At 45.6% G+C, this 20154-nt stretch overlaps 1 long non-coding RNA gene across 1 annotated transcript in view; it reads left to right on the top strand.

The window, feature by feature from the left end:
• The first annotated feature begins 417 nt into the window (after nt 1-417).
• The window catches only part of LOC144828951 (uncharacterized), a 66284-nt gene continuing 46547 nt past the window's right edge, over nt 418-20154 (top strand). Inside the window, exon 1 of the long non-coding RNA XR_013610561.1 lies at nt 418-566. This is a non-coding gene — a long non-coding RNA (uncharacterized LOC144828951). The remainder of the gene's footprint in view (nt 567-20154) is intronic.

Raw genomic sequence — 20154 nt, 5'->3', positions numbered from 1 at the left:
TCTTATAATTATTTTCTTTCTTATAGTGACAACATTTTGGATCCACTGCTTTTTAGAGAGGTTTGAGTTTCTAGTTTCTAGTTTGGCAAACTTCACTCAAAATGATCGATTTTCACCAAGTGTCTGTCATTGGCTCCTCTAGATGCAAAGTTAGTCCGTTTGCAACTCTCTAACAAAAATTCTTAGGTTTGGGGCATTTAAGTACATTGACGTACATTTAAGTACTTGTGTTTTAATATACCAACATTTGTGCTGCATTTTGACCATAATGTGAGGAATAACGCTCTTTGCGTCTACAAACGAAGCGTTTGGTTTCCTAGAAACTGCTGCCAGGAAATAATAATAATAGCTCATGCACGAAGGCTGTGAAATAATGTAAGATGGCGACAAACTTGGGTTCCACAACAGACTAGACTGCTAACTGATATCTGTAGCCCTTCCGGGTTGTGACAAAAGAGTTCCAGGACACTTTAGAAAGCGGTAGGAAAAAAAACGAAATGTGCTGCAGGTGTTCCATGCCTGGTTGCGTTGATTTCCCGCTGCTGCTACCAGCTCATACCAGACTTGTACGTTCATGCACTTTCGTTCTTCGTTTGAGTTCTTTGGGATATTATTCGGGTTTTCATGCTTTTTTTCCGTCTGGCGGCTGGACTTTAGGCTCCTTCCTGTCTCTCGCTGCTTCGTTCTAACAGTTACATGATAAGAATTCTCCATTTCTTGCAGAGTATTTCATGGTATTTCTTATATTTGTCAAAGTAGGCTGCCACTCAGGAACTGGTAAAACGTGTTTTTTGTGTGTAACCTGGTACCACGTGTTGGTAAGCTCCCTTTAAAAGATTATATTGTGCAATAACCTAAAGATTCAAGAGTGATTGCCGTGGCAAGCGTCCTGTAAAGACACTACCAGCACCGCCTGAGCTTTGGACAGACGTATTATCTCATACACACATATTTATCCCAAACTCCTATTTCTAGTAGTGCTACACCAGTTAGCTCAGGTATGGGAAATGGGAAGGCGTTGATTCTCATTGTCAGTCCTCAAGGTACATTCATGAGCCTCACATCATAGACTCTTACGAGAATTCCTACGAGAATTCCTTATCAACCATAGATCGCACAATCGCTAAGATACAAACAGATTTGAGTACCGTTTGAGAGATGGACATTTTTTAAACACAATTTAAGTCACTGCCATCTCCAGAGTCCACTTCCCTTCTGAGAAGGGGTCCAGTTTACAATCTCCTATTAGCCACACCAGTGTAGCAAAGTTGCCTTGAAGTTCGTTCAATCGATTTACCACAGCATTACCTTCTTCTTTGTGTTAGAAAGGTTATTATTAGTTGGGGTGGATGGGACTCTACCGAAAGTAATTCAGTCACTATTCCTGTTAGCATTTAAGAAGTGTCAAAACAGTTTAAAAGTCCAAAACACATTGCCACATTAATTTAATCTATGACCTATACAGTTCTTGGTTTCACAAACTAATGAAGTGAAATGGTTGTGCTGCAATAGCTTCTCTTTTTGTGTTTCATTACAAAAAAGAACTTGGTTCGATTTGTATTTAGTCCTAGACTACTCATAAAACTATTAAAAGCATCAAGTGAAATCTGGAGACCATTCGCAGTTTGTGTAATAAGAACGGCATCGCCTGCTGAAAGCAGCATGGAAATTTCTTGTTATCTTAGGCAAGTCCTTCCCAGCAGCTAGCAGGGGGTCACCCAGAGAATTATTATAAATTAGAAAGAGAAAAGGTGCCAGGACACTGCCCTGTGTATCACCGGTAATTGATGGGAAGTCTTCAGATAAATCTGCTCCTACGGTACTATACTCTGGATGTAGTATGCACATGTAGCGTACTGAGATGGGAGAGTACTGCACTAACAATGCCTAATTGGAGCTTTATGGACCACAGCTTTTGGTGGTCTGCCATGTCAAAGGCACATGTTAGAATGCAGGTTGGACACATCGTTTTTTGGCCTTAGTATACTTTTGGACAATCGGAAAGATTTAAAGATTGTTTAACAGTGCCTAGCTGTGGACGGAAACAAAACTGTAGGTCCGAACAGTTTAAAAGTCCAAAACACAACAAAATAGAAATTCCACACCAATTCATAAAAAAAGAGAATATGTTAATGAACAAAATGAAATCAAAATGACAACAATCCAATTTGGTGAACCAGAGGTATGAATTTTTGAGGTTTTAAATAAAAATATCGTCAAAAAGCATTAAGAATCAACTGTGGTCATTTGTTTGCACTTGACCGAGACAGGGGTAAGGTTTAAGGACGACCACAATGGAGCATGGGTCGGATACAGAGACCAGGTTTGGTCTAATCAGAAGGTTTAACTTCTGAATTAGTTTCTGAAATGGATGTTAAAAATTCTCAGCAGGACAAGACAGCAGGCTGTGGCCAGGATGGATTCTACAAGACCGGATAGCCATCTGAGGAAGTCCCGGTGAAGCTGTTGACTCTTGAGAGGAAAGCTTCAAGCGAGGAAATTCTGGCTTAAGGCCCCCTACAGGCTGGAAACCTTTGGCACCTTCACCCAACGACTTTGTTACTTTTTTGACTTCAGATTTCTCCAGCGGGCAAGCTGGAGATGGACAGGACTCGACTAGGTCAGATAACTTCTCTCCGACATCTCGCTGAAATGGATTTGCTGCTGTGGAAATTTTTCGAGGGGCGCAACCTGAATCTTTGGCCCAGCGGCAATGTACCTTTGCTGGAGCGACTTAGCAGGTTTGTCCCAGTGCTCTCTCAGTTCTCCAGACAAAAAGTATTGGAAAAGTTTCTAAGTTCCTCTTTTTAAAGTTAGTCAGGGGGAGTATACACTGACACTTTATAGGACAGCACTTTGGGGTCGGAGCTCATTGCAGTAGAGGCCAACAGTGCAGTCCAGTTGAGAGTGGTGAGCTGGACTCTTTAGGAAAGTAAGCTTGATGCAGCCTTTGTGTCCCTTTTGCTTAAAAGTAGGTCAGCTAGCTGACTCTGTGAGTCCAATTCTTGGTCCTGGGTAAAAGTGGGAGCGGGTCTAACTCTTAATAGTTTTCCTCACATGTCCCAACAGGAGGTGCAGTCCTTCTTCTGTCTTCCACATGTCCAGTTGTGTTCTGAAGAGGATACTAGAGGTGCCACATTTATGCCCAGTTCCATCTCTTGGGGGTCGGGAAACTCCTGGCCACTCCTTAACCAATTGGGTAAAAGTTCCCAGGGTGACCATACTGTCTTTTACAGGACTTCTTGTGTGTTTTACTGGAATCAGACCCACAGTGCATCTTTCCTCCTAAAACCTATATGGCCCCCTGTGCCCACCCAAAGGTGTGGCTATGATACTGGGCGAACCCTCCCTTGTGGTCACTCAAAAACGGTTCTGGGGGAAAGCTGCTCTTTCATTGGGAGTGGTGCATAGCTGGCTAACTGGACAATAAGGGGTTAAGGCTGAGATGTGAGCTACAACTGCCAGTGACATGGCAAGCATCCTCTGAAGTTATGTTCTTGGTCACAACCCAGATGGCCATCTTTCAAGGGGAAGGTCAACCCCTGTCCTATTGTCTCAGCTCTGGAGCAAGTGTAAGCAAACACTGGTAGAAAGGCACATTTGGTTCAGGCAGAAAAATGACAACTTTCTAAAATTGTCATTTTCAAAATTGTAGTACAAATCCGACTTCATTATCATCAAATGCTTCTTTTGGCTCAACTGAGCCATTAAAGTCAAAACAATAAAAGAAAACCACATACTGTAATAAGCGTCATAAAATTGAGAGAGACATTTTCTAAAAACAAGTATTAAAAGACATTGTGCGATGAGAGACTCATGCAGTAATAAAATCATATCTTTATGGCACTTAAAATGTATTTATAACAGAATGTATCACGGTTTCATTTCCCAAGTAGTTCAAATAAGCAAAGATCTGATTTTTAGTAGTCGTAGTATAGGCTGAAGGAACGGCATTCTTTGTGCACTGTAAAATGTGAATAAAAGCAAATCGTGCAAAGTGCTTTGTTCTGCTGAAAATTCCCAGTGACAGCAGGGGAGAGAGTCGAAAACCATGTGCCTTTTACTAGGAAAGATAGTAGAAAGTGTATTGTTTGGAGACTAAACCATGTCAAAAGGAACTTGTGCCTCTCATTTACAATGACCTGTAAATAACGTGGGGGCATCCCAGAAAAACCCTAAGGTTGTTTTCTAACCCTCCTCTCTAATCCCTGCCTGGGATCTTCGAATAAAGAGTGCTTTAGTTTGAGTTAGGGGAATAGTCGACAAACTGTGCGGGTTAAGATTAAATGTTGGGGCACCAAGTCGTTCGAAACTCGTTAGAGTCATATAAAACATGTAATTGACAAACCAGATGATCTGATAAGTAATACAGAAGACAAAACCTAGTACTGAGATAATGATTTGAAATTGCCTATAACAACAAGACAGTATGCCTTACATCTGAAAAGGAGAGATCAGAAAACACCTGAAAGGTGTGAAAAAACATATACCCGAGGCTCATAGTCCGAAAAGCCACCGAGTATCCAAACACTGTATATGAATACAGAGTGAACAGAAAATATGTGCTACAAAAACACTTGTCCCGTACAGTGTCCCGGTGATATCTATCCACCGAGGACCATTCCCGACTTTTAAGCTTATAATTGTACTTCCACATGTAAGGATTGGGGCCCTTTAGTTAGGTTAATTTTATTGTAATATATTTATGGTGCACTGATTGTAGAATATTTGTCATTCCAGCCTTGAAAAAGTCTGCTTAACAGACGAAATACGTGTCGGCTAATCGTGTGCTGGGAGTTTTAATTTTTGGACTTTAATAAGGATACAAGGAAACTCAACGTGATTTGATTGGATTATTTTGAACTGATTTGTGTTTCTTCATCGTCCTCATTGTTCAGAGATTCACAATTACATTATGGGATTAATCTAATCTATGACCTATACAGTTCTTGGTTTCACAAACTAATGAAGTGAAATGGTTGTGCTGCAATAGCTTCTCTTTTTGTGTTTCATTACAAAAAAGAACTTGGTTCGATTTGTATTTAGTCCTAGACTACTCATAAAACTATTAAAAGCATCAAGTGAAATCTGGAGACCATTCGCAGTTTGTGTAATAAGAACGGCATCGCCTGCTGAAAGCAGCATGGGAATTTCTCTCTCGTTATCGTAGGCAAGTCCTTCCCAACAGCTAGCAGGGGGTCACCCAGAGAATTATTATAAATTAGAAAGAGAAAAGGTGCCAGGACACTGCCCTGTGTAACCCCGGTAATTGATGGAAAGTCTTCAGATAAATCTGTTCCTACTGTACTATACTCTGGATGTAGTATGTACATGTAGCGTACTGAGATGGGAGAGTATTGCACTAACAATGCCTAATTGGAGCTTTATGGACCACAGCTTTTGGTGGTCTGCCATGTCAAAGGCACATGTTAGAATGCAGGTTGGACACATCGTTTTTTGACCTTAGTATACTTTTGGACAATCGGAAAGATTTAAAGATTATTTAACAGTGCCTAGCTGTGGACGGAAACAAAACTGTAGGTCCGAGAGCCCACGTGACTCTGTGGTCCATCTTTCCAATTTGTCCAGTAGTACCCGGCCTAGGATCTTAACTGTGCTATCTAGGACTTTCGTCAAGGTTCTGACACCACCTGTACACCTACGTGTTACCGCCTTCCAGACTGCTGCCTGGTGTTGGTTCTTTGACGAAAGTGTGACATAGGATGACAACACGGTCCAGACACGCATGACCCTTGAAAACCCCAAAAAAAAGGGTATTCCCAGGACAGAAGACCAAGAAAGGTTTGAGCCTTAGGCTTCATGAATGTGCATGGTATGCATGCTTAGCAAGGCAGGGATACTTTAAATAGCCCTGACGAAGGCCCCAGACCTCCTTTAATATACAGGAAGGCCCTCACTACTGTTTGTGTTTTGGGAAGGTCCCAGGCAAGGATAGTCTCTATTTTGTCCTGGAGTGGCTGCACCTTGCCCACACCCTCGAGTTGCCCAAAGTACACCACATAACCCTGCTCTACATGGCTCTTGCTAGCCGTAATTGTCAAGCCAGATTGTTGCAGAACCTGAAAAACGTCCTGAAGCGAAACAAGTGGTTCTCGCAGCCGCTGCTGTAGACAGGTATATAATATAAGTAAGCAGCACTAAAGACCTCCGTCCCAGCTAGGACCTGATTAACCAACCTCTAGTATGTGGCAGGGTCATTCCTCAGTCCAAAGGGCATCACTCTGAACTGAAAATGGCACTGTGGATTAGAGAATTCTGACCTCTCTTTTGCCTTCTCAGTTAGAGCAATCTTCCAGTACCCTGAAGGGTTGGTCAAACGTACTTAGGTACTTGGCAGTCCCCAACATGCCTATGAACTTGTATGCTCGGGGGACGGGATATGCATTAGCCTTAGTGACTGAGGTGAGCCCCCTCTTGTCCACACAAGAACCTGAGATCTGGGGCAGCACCCGATGGGGCTGATTCTGGTGCCAGCACTAGTGGGCTGGACCAGGGACAACTGTAGGGCTCATTCACTCCCAATTCCAACATCTTGGAGACCTTCCTTCCTTTTGACATGTAGGATGTTTCCAGTGTCTATATAATGGGTACGCAAGTGTGTAAGCCCAAGAGTGAGGGAGAACAGTGAGGCAAACTATCCCAATAACTGGTAAAACGCCTTCTGCTGCTCTGGAATCATAGAGGGAGGGAGGGAGGGAGGTTGACACCTCCCAGAGGCCCATCTTTTTCCCTGGATGATAGGTCAAGTAGAGGTTCATTCTCTTCCTCCACTGCATTTTCTTCCACCAGAAGCATGGTGACCTCAGACCTCACATAGTGGGGTTTAACATGATTCACATGGAGTACCCTTAAGGAGTTTCAGGAGGTTTTGAGGCCCACCAGTAGGTGGCGGTCCCCTTTTTCTCCTTCACCTTATAGGGCCCTGTCCAGTGTACGTGGGGGGGAGGGGCTGGTCTCCACTGGCTCCATTCCCCTCACTTTCTGGTCAGGCTGAAACTCCAACAGAGCGGCCTTCTGGTCATAGTAGATTTTTATGACTTTCTGGCTGGCTTATAAACTTTCAGAAGCCTTTTTCCAAAACTTCGGCATCTGGTTCCTGAAGGCCAGCATGTCACTGCTTATTGGGAGCTTGCTCCCACCCATCTTTAACTAGACTGAGAGGTCCCCTAGCAGAGTGTCCATGGAGGAGTTTAAATGGGCTGAAGCCAACTCTCTTCTGTGTTACATCCCTGTAGGCAAAGAGTAGGCATCGTAAGAGGATGTCCCACTTCTGCTTCATGGGCTTAGACAAGTCCATAACCATGCCCTTCAGGGTTTTGTTAAATCTCTCAACAAGTCTGTTGGTTTGACACATGGTAGGGTGAGGAGAACTTGTAAGTTACCCAACACTCTTTCCACATGTACTTCATGTATGCTGACATGAACTTGATCTCCCTGTCCGACACAGCCTCTTTTGGTAACCCCACTTGGTGGAAAACCCATTAGGGCCCTAGCCACTGAAGGTGCAGTAACAGTCCTCAGAGGGATGGCCTCTGGGCATGTGGTGATATAATCTACCGAAACTAGGATGAATTTGTTGCCTAAAGCAGTTCTGGGGCACAAGGGCCGGTCTAACAATGTCAATGCCCACCCTTTCAAAGGGGGTGCCAATGACAGGTAATGGATTCAAGAGAGCTTTAAGCTTGTTACCTGTTTTCCTACTGGTCTGGTAGGTGGGCCATGTGCTACAGAATGTATCTAAGGATGGCTTCATTGTGGGCCAATAGAGGTGGGAGACAAGCCTGCTAAAGGTCTTTATTTGGCCCAGATGTCATGCCAGTGAAATGTCATGAGTCAGACCCAGTAGGAAAGCCATGTGGCATTGGGGGACCACCAACACATGTGTTGCCCCGTGCACAGGTGTCTTAGGCTCCCTGTACAGGAGGGTATCCTCCCTACAAATAAGGTGATTTCCAGAGATGTCATCAGCTGCCTGGGCTTCAGCTTACGGCCTCATGACCTCTAGGGTTGGGCACTCTCTCTGTGCATTACAGAACTCTTCCGTAGTGGGCCCACCCTCAGCTTGCCATCCAGCAAGCTCAGGTTGGTTTCCCAGGGCAGCAATGTCCTCCCCGGTAGGTTCTGTGGTGGCTGCCTTCAGCGCACCTATCATCCTGTTCCATGGGAGTTCTGGGGGTTGGTTTCCCATGCCCCTCACCCTTCCCTCTATTGATAGCTGCCCGGGCCATTTCTGTCAAGGTCCTTTGACTCCCCTCCAGAGAACCATGGACCATGTGGTCATGCAGACCCACTCAAGTAGCAGCAACGTCTCCAGATGTGACCTGAGCGCCACTTCCCTCCAGGTAGTGCTCTGTGCCGCCGCCTAACTCACAATCCGCAGGCATGGCAGGGCACACATCTATCTTAAAAGAACCCTTCCCCCACTCAAAGGGAACTAGAGGCACTGGATAGTGACTCTTGGTTTTCTTCTACTATAACCTGTTGGAAAGTATTGGGTATCACTTGCTCCAAGGCCACCAGAGGGCACCTTACTGTAGTCATGCTGGTTCTTGTGTCTCTCGGAGCCTGCACCCTCTAGCCTATTGATGATGATCCACTGTGTGTACTTGGAAGTATTGGAAGGCATGTGGTCTTTGGGCACCAGCTCTCTGTCACCCACAGACACTAGGGTAACGTCATCTGTCTTCCCCACACTAACTGGCAATCGACTTCCCAAGCGCTACACTGGCCAGCCCAGGGGCACGCCCACAAGTGGAGGTCTATGCCCTCTTGGAGAACTTGTAATCTCCCTTTGAGTGCCAAAACGTGCAGCACTCCTAGATTTGGGGACAAACTTTCCTTTACCCTTGTCCCCAAACCAAGCTTTCTATGGTCAGATTGGGCGGGCACTCTTTCCCTTGCAAACCAGTTTATGGACTTTAGCAAACTCCTTCCTAGTTTTATCTCCACCCTCTTTTATCTTCTGGTGGGAACCCTGACTCCACTTTTGGGAGTCCCCTCCAGTTCTTGTGGACCCTGGTGCTGAGCCTGCAGTCCGCTTCCTTAGCAATCTCCCTGGGGTTCGAGAGCTTACTATCAGCTAGCTGTTGGCGCAGCTATGTAAAACAAATGCTGAGCATGTACTCCTTGGCAATCAGATTTCAGCCCTTTCTAATCACTGACATAACTGCCCTTCATCAACGATCTAGTGCCTTGTAAAGGGGTCCAAAAAATCTACCCAGGACTGTTGAGGCAACGTCTGTCATTCCCTAAATGTTTGCCTTTGCTTACCTGGGGTAAGCCCATATTTCCTGGTGTGAGCGTTCTTCACAAGAGGATACCACATCCTGTCCCTTTCCCCTAGGGCTAAGGCATCCCTCCCTTTATTGGGAATGTGTCTCCAGAGATTAGCCGCCCAATCTTCTTCATGGACCCTATGTATCTCTAGAGCCAACTCATAGACCTCATGTCATCCCCTATAGCAAAGCTGGGCACAACGTCCTTAGGGATGTGAATCCTCTTTTCTCCATTGGGCACAGGGGTGTTGCAGCCACTATTGCTTTTGAGCTCTGAGACTTGCTTGACTTTGAGCTCCAGCTCCTTCATGCTCACCTCATGCTCCAGCAGTAGTTTCTTTTCTGCCAAGGCTCTTTCAGCCTTCTCCCTGGCTAAGGCTCTCTCTGCCTCAACCCTTCTCTTTGCTAGGGCCCTTATTACAGCAGCCTCCTCCTTGGCTGCTTCCATCTTCAATTTGGCCAGCTTCATTTTAATCTTCCTCTCAGCTTTTCTGTCCTCCAGCTCCTCTAGGAAACGCCACAGGAAGACACTGCTGTCTGCCATGGCAGTGGGCTCCACTCCTGGGAATGAGTTGTCCTCCTCTCCCAAAATGTTTGGGGGAAGATCACCTAAGGCTGATGGGTCTAACAGCCTTTATGCAGTCTTAGGTTTGTCCATTGCTGTCTGTAAATAACAATGGCTAACCTATTTGTCTTTCTTCTCAAGGCTCTGGGATGCTTTGGACAGCAAGGTTAAAGTGAGTCATACAAAGCTCATCTTTATATCATGAGAATCAGCCAATGAAATGAGCTTTCAGCACTTAACGTACAGGGCCCCAGGCCAGACTTCAGTGGTGACATCATCGGGAAAAATATAGATAATTGCAAAACCACTAACTTTTATAAAAAAACACTAAAAGGAGAAGTTCATGAAGCTAGTGTCTGTGGCTTGAGAATAATACTAGGCACTGACATGATGGGTGTTTGTTGACTCATCTGTTTAGTTGTGCCATCATATTTGATGAAGCCTGAACGACTTTGTGATTGATGTCAGTTGTTTTTTTTTGGTTTTTTTTTTTTGTTTTTTTATTTTGTTCAAAAACCTTTATTGGAGTAAGCATAAAAAAGTACAAGAATGGGCCTACAACCTCACGGGCTGGCCGCTAATAACAAGGCACAATGCATGAAATAAAAATGTACACCCGTGGTTAGGCACAGCTCGAGTACAGAGCATTACTCTACAGACATCACAGAACAATTTGTATTTTTATTTTTACAAAAAGAGAAACAAACACTAAAAGGCGAATGCACGATAAATAAGGTCAGCCCAAAGAACGGAGGGGACGGTCCACGATCAGGAGAACACACCCAGAGCCCGGAGGCTCCAATCAAGTCGGGAGGGGGGGGGAGGGGAGCAGCGGGGAGAACCGGAAGTATAAAAACCCTTATGGAAGGGTTCCGGGAACGCTAGTCTAGGGAGAAAGGACAATCTCAGCAGTGTCTACAAGGGGAGGGGTGCAAATACCCCCACGATAATCATTCCATTGGCCCCAAACCTTCGTCCACGCCCTGGGTCTGCCCCTGGCCACATAAACCGTCTTCTCACGAAACATGGACCAGTCCATATTGTCTTCCCACTTCGAGACCTCAGGGGGCCTGGAAGCGCCCCAGAGCTGCGCGGCATCCCGCTTCGCAATCACGTAACCAAGGGTAGCCCATCTGGTCTGGGCCACAGAGTAGTCAGTGGGCTCCCACACATTCAACAGACATCGTCGAGGCTCCGGCCGCAGGGCCACATCCGTCACCGCAGTCATCACCTCAAGCACAGCAGTCCAGTAAGCAGCAACAACCGGGCACTCCCAAAGGATATGTAAAAAAGTCGCACTCAAACCACATCCACGCTTACATAGCCCATCCGAAGAAAAGCCCATCGTAACCAGACGCGGACCAGTGACGTAGACTCGATGAAGAATCTTAAGTTGAACCAAACGGAGACGGGCAGGAATGGCCACCTCCTTGGGCGAAGAGAGTGCCGACTGCCAATCCTCGTCGTCCAGTTCCAACCCATCGCCAACCCAAGCCTCCCGAAGTCGGACCAGTAAGTCCGCCCGATTATTAATCAATTTCTTGTAAATCAGAGAAATAGTGCTATCGGGAAGATGCCCATCAAGGACACGGTCCTCGAGGGGGGAGGATTCAGGCAGGGCCTCATCAGGAACCAAGACTGAGGCGAGGGCGTGCCGGACCTGCAGGTAGCGAAAAAATTCCCTACCACTCAAACCATATTCCGCCTGGAGGGCCTGGAACGACTTCACACCACCGTTCGAGTACACGTCACCCACCTTACAAATCCCAATCACATCCCAGCGGTCGAAACCCTTGGTAGACCAGAGTCCGCCCAAATGTTCCGAGGCATAAAGCGGCGTCGCCAACGTCAATCGATCCTCCCACCCCAAACTCACATTCGCAGCTCGCCATACAGTTACTGCAATCTTGGATGGGCCCACAAGATGGCGCCCGGCCGATCGGGAATAAAGCGCTCTAGTAAAGTCCCCACCCGGAAGCTGGAGTCTATCCATCTCGAATGCAGGATTACGACCCGGGGAAAACATCACGTGATTAATGGCAGACAACTGGGAAGCCCAGTAATATCGCTTGATATCGGGGAGCGCCATGCCCCCGTCATACCAGGGGATGGTGAGCTTTGCGAGTGCGATACGCGGTCGCCCATCCCATAGCAATTGCCGTTGAAGACTCTCAATCTCTCGGAAATAGGTCTTAGGAATAGCGTCATAGGAGTTGTGAAGCGCGTAAAGGAATCGCGGCAAGGACATCATTTTAAACAGGGCCGCCCTGCCCAGAGGAGACAAAGGAAGCTTGCGCCAACGGGCCACATCCAAGCGCAGTCTAAGCAACGGTGGGAGGAGATTACGCTCAAAGCGGAGCGTCGGGTCCAACGTAATAAAAATCCCTAAATACTTGAAACCCGACTGGACCACCTGGATAGGAAGTCTGCTCGGCAAGGGGGGCAAAACCCCCGAAAGAACATATACACAGGACTTGGTCCAGTTAATAACGAGGCCCGAGTTGGCTCCAAAAGAAGCAAGAACGTCAAACAGAACAGACAGAGATTTACGCGGGGAGGTGAGATACAAAAGGATATCGTCCGCGTAAAGCGAAACGCGGTCCTCAAAGTCCGGAGACCAGCGAATCCCCTTGAGAGACGGTTCCCACCGAAGCCAGGCAGCCAATGGTTCCAAGGCGAGAGCAAACAGTAACGGAGACAAGGGGCATCCCTGACGGGTACCCCTGCCAAGGGTGAAAGGAGCCGAGACCCTACCATTCACCACTACTTGCGCCAGAGGTGCCGCGTACAGTAACTGGACCCAACCAATAAACTCAGGTCCAAAACCAAATTTCTCAAGAGCCGCCCAAAGATAAGGCCACTCCACCGTGTCGAAGGCCATGGATGCATCCAACGATGCCAAAATGGCCGGCTCCGTCAGGAGCCCCGCCCTCGCGATCACGCCGTGAAGACGACGTAGGTTCAGAGCCGTGTTGCGATGTGGGATAAATCCAGATTGATCCGGATGGACCAAGTCACTAATGACCGTCAAGAGACGGGATGCCAGGAGTTTCGCCAATACCTTGGGTTCAACATTTAGTAGGGATATGGGCCTATAGGAGGAACAAAGATCACGTGGTTTACCCTCCTTGGGGATGACAACTATCGTGGCCAGTCTCTGATCATAAGGAAGAATACCCCGTTCCCGGGACTCCAGAAACATGGTGCGGAGATACGGAGCCACCCTATCGGGACGCAACTTGTACAATTCGATTGGCAACCCGTTCGGGCCCAATGCTTTGCCCGAACGGAGGGAACGGATGGCAGTAGCTATCTCATCAACCGTAAAGGGGGAGTCCAACGCCACACGGTCCAAATCAGAAACAATGGGCAGGGCTATATCACGCAACAGAAGGCGAGAGTCAATCACATCTCTAACAGACACAGGGGTATACACCACACGGAAGTACTCGGCAAACCGGTCAACTATCCCAATCGGGTCCGTTACACTCACACCACATGCAGACTGAATCACGGGTACCACACGATTAGCTCTCTCCTTCTTATCCAGCCACGCCAGCAATTTACCCGCTTTGTCACCCACATCATACAAACGTCCCTGTTGCTCCCGAAACATCACTTTGGCGGCATCCGTGACCAAGGACTTATAAGCAAATTGTTTCAGACCCAGGGCATGGAGCTTCTCAGGCGTGATACCAGATTCCAAACCCTCCTCCAATACAGAAATCTCCCCCTCAAGATCAACCACCTCTCTATTCCTCGCTCTCTTAGCCTTAACAATAAGGGAGAGGGCCTGCCCACGAATCACGGTCTTAAAGGCCTCCCACAGGGACACAGCAGATGAAACCGACCCCTCGTTATCCAGAAAATACGAGTCCAAGGACTTAAGCAAAAGGGTGCGGGTCTCGGGGGAGGTGAGGTACCACGGATTAATGGGAGCCACCCTGCCCACTGCCTCCACCCCAACCTCAAAACGAAGCCAGAGCGGAGAGTGGTCGGAGATACCCCTGGGCATGTGCACAATCTCACGCACCGCCGGGGACTGAGCCGCAGGCATCAGGAAATAATCCAGCCGAGACAGACTCCCATGGGCACCAGAGTGAAAGGTGTACTGAAGCTGCGTAGGATGCAAAAGCCTCCAGCAATCCACCAGGCCGAAGGTATCCAGAAAGCCACCCAACCACTGCTGAGCCGCCGGGGTATCCCTAGGGGGGTGGCGATCACGGAGGCCAGAGACTACCGAATTAAAATCACCAGCCAGAAAGAGAGTACTATCAGGAAGGTCCAATAAGACACGGCCCAAATCTGAAAAGGTAGAAGTCTGCAAGCCGGGGGGCACATACACAGATAATAAGGAGAGGGCACGGCCTTCATATCGACCCACAAGGACAGCAAACCGCCCCCGGTCATCCTGAATAACATCATCAATAGCCAGGGGGAGGGAAGCCCGAATAAGGATACCCACCCCCCTGGAACCCGAGGTAAACCCCGAATGTGCTACGAGGCGATAGCCCCACCTATTCATTGCATGACAAACATTGCCTATCAAATGAGTCTCCTGCAGGAAAACAATGTCAGGGGATAAACGTCGTATACATTTCAACACCACACTTCGTTTGATACGATCACCCAGACCATTAACGTTCCACGAAACAAATCGCAACCCGGTACCCCCCATCCCACCCGACAAAGCCCAAACCCCCCGCCAATGAGCATGACCACAAAAAGCAATTCAAATACAGAATAAAGTCGCCTTGAACACAGAACACACAAACAACGAACTTCCCAACCACCCACCCCCAAAATAACAAGAGAACACCCCCCACCCTGCACCCCTGCAAAAAGCTAAAAAGCCACCCCAACCTGCAGTGTGCCTGTCGCCCAAGAACCCCTATTCTACACAAAGACCCCGGAGGAGGAAAGGCTCCGTCCCACCCGCCTCCCGATCAAACCAATAGCGAGAAGAAGACCATACATCAAAACACAAATGAGGTAGAGGAACATAGGCTTACATCCCCGGACCAGTTATACAAAACAAGGCGTCAGTCAAAGACGAAACGTTCAGCTCTCTACACCACCTTCAGCACCGCCCGGGTGGGCTCCGGCCTCAGTCTCAGGAGGACGATTAGGCAGGGAGTCCAGCCAGTCATTCGCAGCATCTGGCCGATCAAAAAAGAAAGTTCGATCATTATACTCCACCCGCAGCCTGGTCGGAAAGAGCATTGCGTAACGCATCCCCAAGTTGATGTCAGTTGTTGATATTTAGTACCCATTGCAGGGAAAAGAAATGAAATAAAATCATGCACCATTCTGCCACCTATGGGTATTTCAGTAGGAGGGAAATTTGTGGAAATAGCATCTACTTGGAAAAAGTTCTTACCTATAACGCGATCAAGCACCAGATCCCCATAATTGTATTTCACTGTAACAGTGACAAAATCGCCATAGCTGCATGTATAATTTTCTTTTATTATGCAATCTATCCATGCATTTTGCATGTCGTTTGCCTACCAGCTAATGAGCATGGGTCTCACTTATTTGCCATTTTAGATCCTTCTAAAGTCAGAAGAGTAAGATCCGTATAATCAAACTGTGCAAGGAGAGGGTTGTCTAGATGCGATGGTAGATAGCAAAGCTAGAGAACTATATTTTTCACCAGCACTAGATGTTTAAGAAAAGCATATTTTTTCATTCAACAAATGAGAAGATAGTATTGGTAGGAAGTTCCATGAGAAGTAGGGAGGTAAGGCAGATTTTTCAGGAGAAGAGATTTATGACTACTGTGTGACTTTGTATGTTTCTGGGTTCAAGTAGTGTATATACTAGAGAACATTAATCCAGGTGGCCAAACCCAAAATCTTGAGCTGCAATGCTGCCACATTCACCTGATCCATCAGTTTCGTCAATAGCAATAGGCATACTGACAGCTGCTTTCGACTTACGACCTGCAAATCAACACTGAAGCCCAGGTTCATATTGTCCACCAGGCTTGGGGGATACAAATCACCTTGCATTGCACTGGACGGAGCATCTGGACTACAGGAGGTATCGGGGTGACAGTAAAAGTGCCACAGAAATCATTAGTACCAGCTCATTGAAAATTACTCTTTAATCATATCTCAGCAAGGGTTACATGAATGCTAAGCTATTACACTTTGTATTTCTGAGACATGTAAAGTAGTTAAGATGAGGAATTCCCATATTTGTAAACAGTCTGTCCATCTCCCAATTGTCATGGTGTTTCATGTCTCCATTGAGGTTGAGTGGAATTTTACTTTTACCACCATCCTAGTGCTGTCCCAACAGTGGGATCTGATGTTCATGTGCCAATTTCCACAGTCAATATTTATTAGCTCTAAAGATTCCAAAGGTGCACAACTTTCTCTTCATAGAGGTACTCAAAACTGAACATATTTTCTCAGTCTAAAAAAATAGAATTTCTTCATGGACATCCACTCGTCTTTATCGTCCTGTCATATAAATGATCCTGGAGATTAGTCTGGCTCAGTATCAAAGGTCTTCTATTTTTCCAAACCCTCATTTTAATAAACCATGATCAAAATGTAATACATTTTTATGTTTATGTGAATATGGTTTTGATCATCTATGCCATGGGTTCTGCATATCTAAAAGTCATAAAGTGGTGGCACCAATGGTCAAGGCTCAAAAGCAAGGGTCTGTCATAAGTCCGCAATTAACAAAGTATAAAGGCACAGTTAAAACTTAATATGCAACATTTCAAATGTAAAGTAAGGGCCAGCAATGACTGCCAAGAAGGAGCTGTCATGATAGGACAGGTGACCTAAATGCCAAGGTGATATATGTGAGGAGCTGAATTTCTACAATTGGACTGAGCATATAATGTTTTTCTGGAGTTTAGGGGGGAATAATTGGAGGAGGTCTTACCTCTCCTTTAGATTGTCTACTTAACATTTTCAGTAAACTGTTCATTGATTAGTAGAATCAGCTCCAACAATTTCCAGACATGTCTGAACTGAGGGAGAGAAATCTTGTCCTACTCTCTAGAAGTGAAGGGTATATGGTGGAGGATAGCTATGTGGAACCCACTCTGATAATTCTGAAACCTGATTTTATGTGACCCCAATAACATCTATGGCTTCTGAAACTGAACAACTGCCAGGCTCACAGATATTGCTATAACAATTTTGTTTTTATAATAAATTGCTACCACCATTGTAGACTGTAATATGTATGATGCAACCTAACAAATCATTTAAGTTAGCTCCTAGAAACACTGCATGACAACATTAAAACATGCTCAAGCAAATGACTCAATAAATATATATGAATATACCATACCTACTGACTTGTGCCTGAAGGGACTATCTGTACCATAATGTAACTGCTGGAGTGAGGGGGCGGAGGAGGTGTGCTACTCCTTCGTGTTGTTTGCGGAAGTGCTTGAAAGCGCCAACTTCCTGCAGATCTGGACACCATACCTGCAGACTTGTTTATGGAGTGACTACCTGACCCAAAACATCACTGCTGTAGAGAGCTCCTCCTCCTTGTTGTTTGCTCAAGCACTTACGGGCGCCACCCCAAACCGCATTAGAGCCCAAAGGAGGGTGAGTTGGACCACCCCCATTCATTTCGCCATCAAAAAGGCAAGAATTAACATGCTGTTGACCTTAGTAGGCGTAATAAAACATTGCAAAGTGACCTTGAACCATGTAGATGTTCCAGCTTTAGCCCCACCTCAGGGTGAAGGTGCTGAGGACACCAAAAAGCACACACAAACATCACAATACATATCATTGATGGCCCATATTTCCTGCATCATCATAATGTGAAATTATTAATTTCTTCTAGCAAGTTCTTAACATTTAGCTTGCATGTAACACCCGCAATGTTCCGAATTGCAATTGCTATTTTAGGTAAATCAGTTAGTAAAGATTTGCAAACATCTGTTCACATCTTTGGCTTAAAAGATAGAGCTGCCTTACATTTGTTAGACTCATAATGTCAATCAATAACAGAGAAGTCAGAAAGTGCTGAGAACTGGTTGGAGATAGAGACCTCAACAACTGCATCCCACTAAAACCGGTCTAAAAACTGGCTTTGAATTCAGATACTCACAGTTCAAGTGGCGATAAGAAAGCACAGAAGCAGGACCTTTCTTTGTTATGACAATGACAAGGTACTGGGCAATATCCTTCCCCCTAAATAGGGATGTCTGAAGTTAAAAATGACACAATCGCCCTCAAAAGATTTAGCCCCAGGCCCTATCCATGGGAGCCTTTTCCCCATTAAGATATCAGAAGAACTAGTCAGGATAACATTTGACTTAACTAACCAATGTGTAATTTTGTTTTTAACTGATCAATTGTTTCCCCAAAACCAGGTTACCAACGAGGAATGTTTCATAAACCAATTACAAATGGGCATGCAACGGGGGATACATTTATAGTGGAGACAGCATCTGGCCACTGCAGCAATGCCCCATTCTCAGAACCACAACCTCTTGTATCGACACTTTCTAACTAACTCCCCCCCCCCCCCCCCCTTATCAACCTTACGTCGTCCTCAAGACTGATATTTATGACTAGTTGTCTTTGCAACTAGAGCTGCAGTTGGAACCACAGTTGAAACCGCCCTTTTATAATTGATGGAACTCTTACAGATGTGATGTCGGCTGGGACAGATTTCAACATATTTGGCATGATTCCTGAAGTCTCATCCCCCAGTTTGGCAAGTTGGCCTTCAATCGCTTCTAAAGGGGTCAGTGACTTTCATCTAAATGCAATTTCAATTCATACAAATAACATCAATATGTTTACACAAGTCCGTTGTACTAGGCAAATCGGTGCCACCTTCTAATATGGAAATGGCAACTGGTTCCTCTGGCTCTTAGTGCCTTTCTTTTAAGCTTGGGTGCAGGCTCTGGGTCTGGAGAGGAATTAACAGGGAGGGCAACAGTTTCAATAGGGGGCATGGTAGTAAAGAATTAGTCCAAGGGTTACAATGTATTAAGGTCTCAGTTGCAGAAGTTCTTCCTGGGCTAGGGGCAGGCAAATCATTTGTTAAGGAAAGACGCTTTTCTGCCAAGGCGCATTGTAAAACAACATCAATGGTTGAAATGTTTTACTTCCCCTGAGGCTTACCACCAGGCTTTTGTTTGCCCAATCCAGGCTTTCTTTTTAAAATGGCTGGGTAATTTTAATTTGGTGATGCACTTTTATGATTCAGATTTTTCGGATAAAGATAATCTACACTTTAGCACTTACTTCAATTTATAGACAATTTGCCTATCGTTATCACAAATTTAGGCAAGTGTTAGTTTCCTGGTGTGGGGTCATTTTAATGTTAAATTGTGAGGTAGAGCTTTGTCTTTGTCGTGGAATACTTCTTAAGGATTTACTTCATACAAGACCCCAGGGGAAGAATTTTATTTAACTACTTAGTGGGAATTGATTTGTGCAATGGCCATTATGACCTAGTACATTGTCGATTCCCAACCTATGTTAGATTTGGATCTAGCACAGACTGTGCATTTAATTCAAGAAACTTGCGTCATCATATTTTAGTGGTAGATGTTCTCTTGAGTACTTTTAGTGATCATAATGTGCTGGTTATAAGACAGCCCACCCCAAAGGGTAAATCCTTTAAGTTTTCTGGAAGTACATACAGAGGCCTGCGAAACTTTGGTCTCCACTTGCAAATCTAAAGATACTAGAGAATTCCGGAAGGCAGACAGTTCTCTGGGGGGGGTTGTACAATGACTAAGAATAAAGAACAGGGAATAAGGTTAGTGTGGAAACGCATAAATTGATTAAGTTCAACCTTGAACTAGTGAATTACTGCCTCTCATCGGATGACAGGCCATTAGAGGTAACTATGATCTTTGTTAGGTTAGTCTGAAAACTAAGGATTTGCTGATGAAGCCGATAGGATGAGATAGTCAAAATTCTGATAGTTTGTTTGACAAATGTGTGCAGTTTGGCTAATAGAAGATTGCATAAGGCCTTGATAAGAGAGCAAAGAGGTATGAAAGCGAATGCACAGAGACAGGTTTTTTTAATAACCAATCCCTAACTAAATGGAGCTACATGCCGAGGTCTTGGAACATTTGGTCTCCACTTGTAAATCTAAAGATACTAGAGCATTTTGGAAGGCAGACACTTCTACTATACTTTCAAGAAAATGAATGCTAAGCTTAGCTGTAAACATCCAACCTGACATGTGGATAGGCCACTTTAGTGGGTAGCAACAATAAAGGCTCCAAGGATGTTCCTCCAATATTCCTCCTCTCCGCTGAAATTAAATTAGACAAAG

The sequence above is a fragment of the Lissotriton helveticus genome, chromosome 4_1 (assembly GCF_964261635.1).
Source record: "Lissotriton helveticus chromosome 4_1, aLisHel1.1, whole genome shotgun sequence".
In the NCBI taxonomy this organism is placed as follows: domain Eukaryota; kingdom Metazoa; phylum Chordata; class Amphibia; order Caudata; family Salamandridae; genus Lissotriton; species Lissotriton helveticus.
This window is presented reverse-complemented; position numbering and strand designations above follow the sequence as displayed.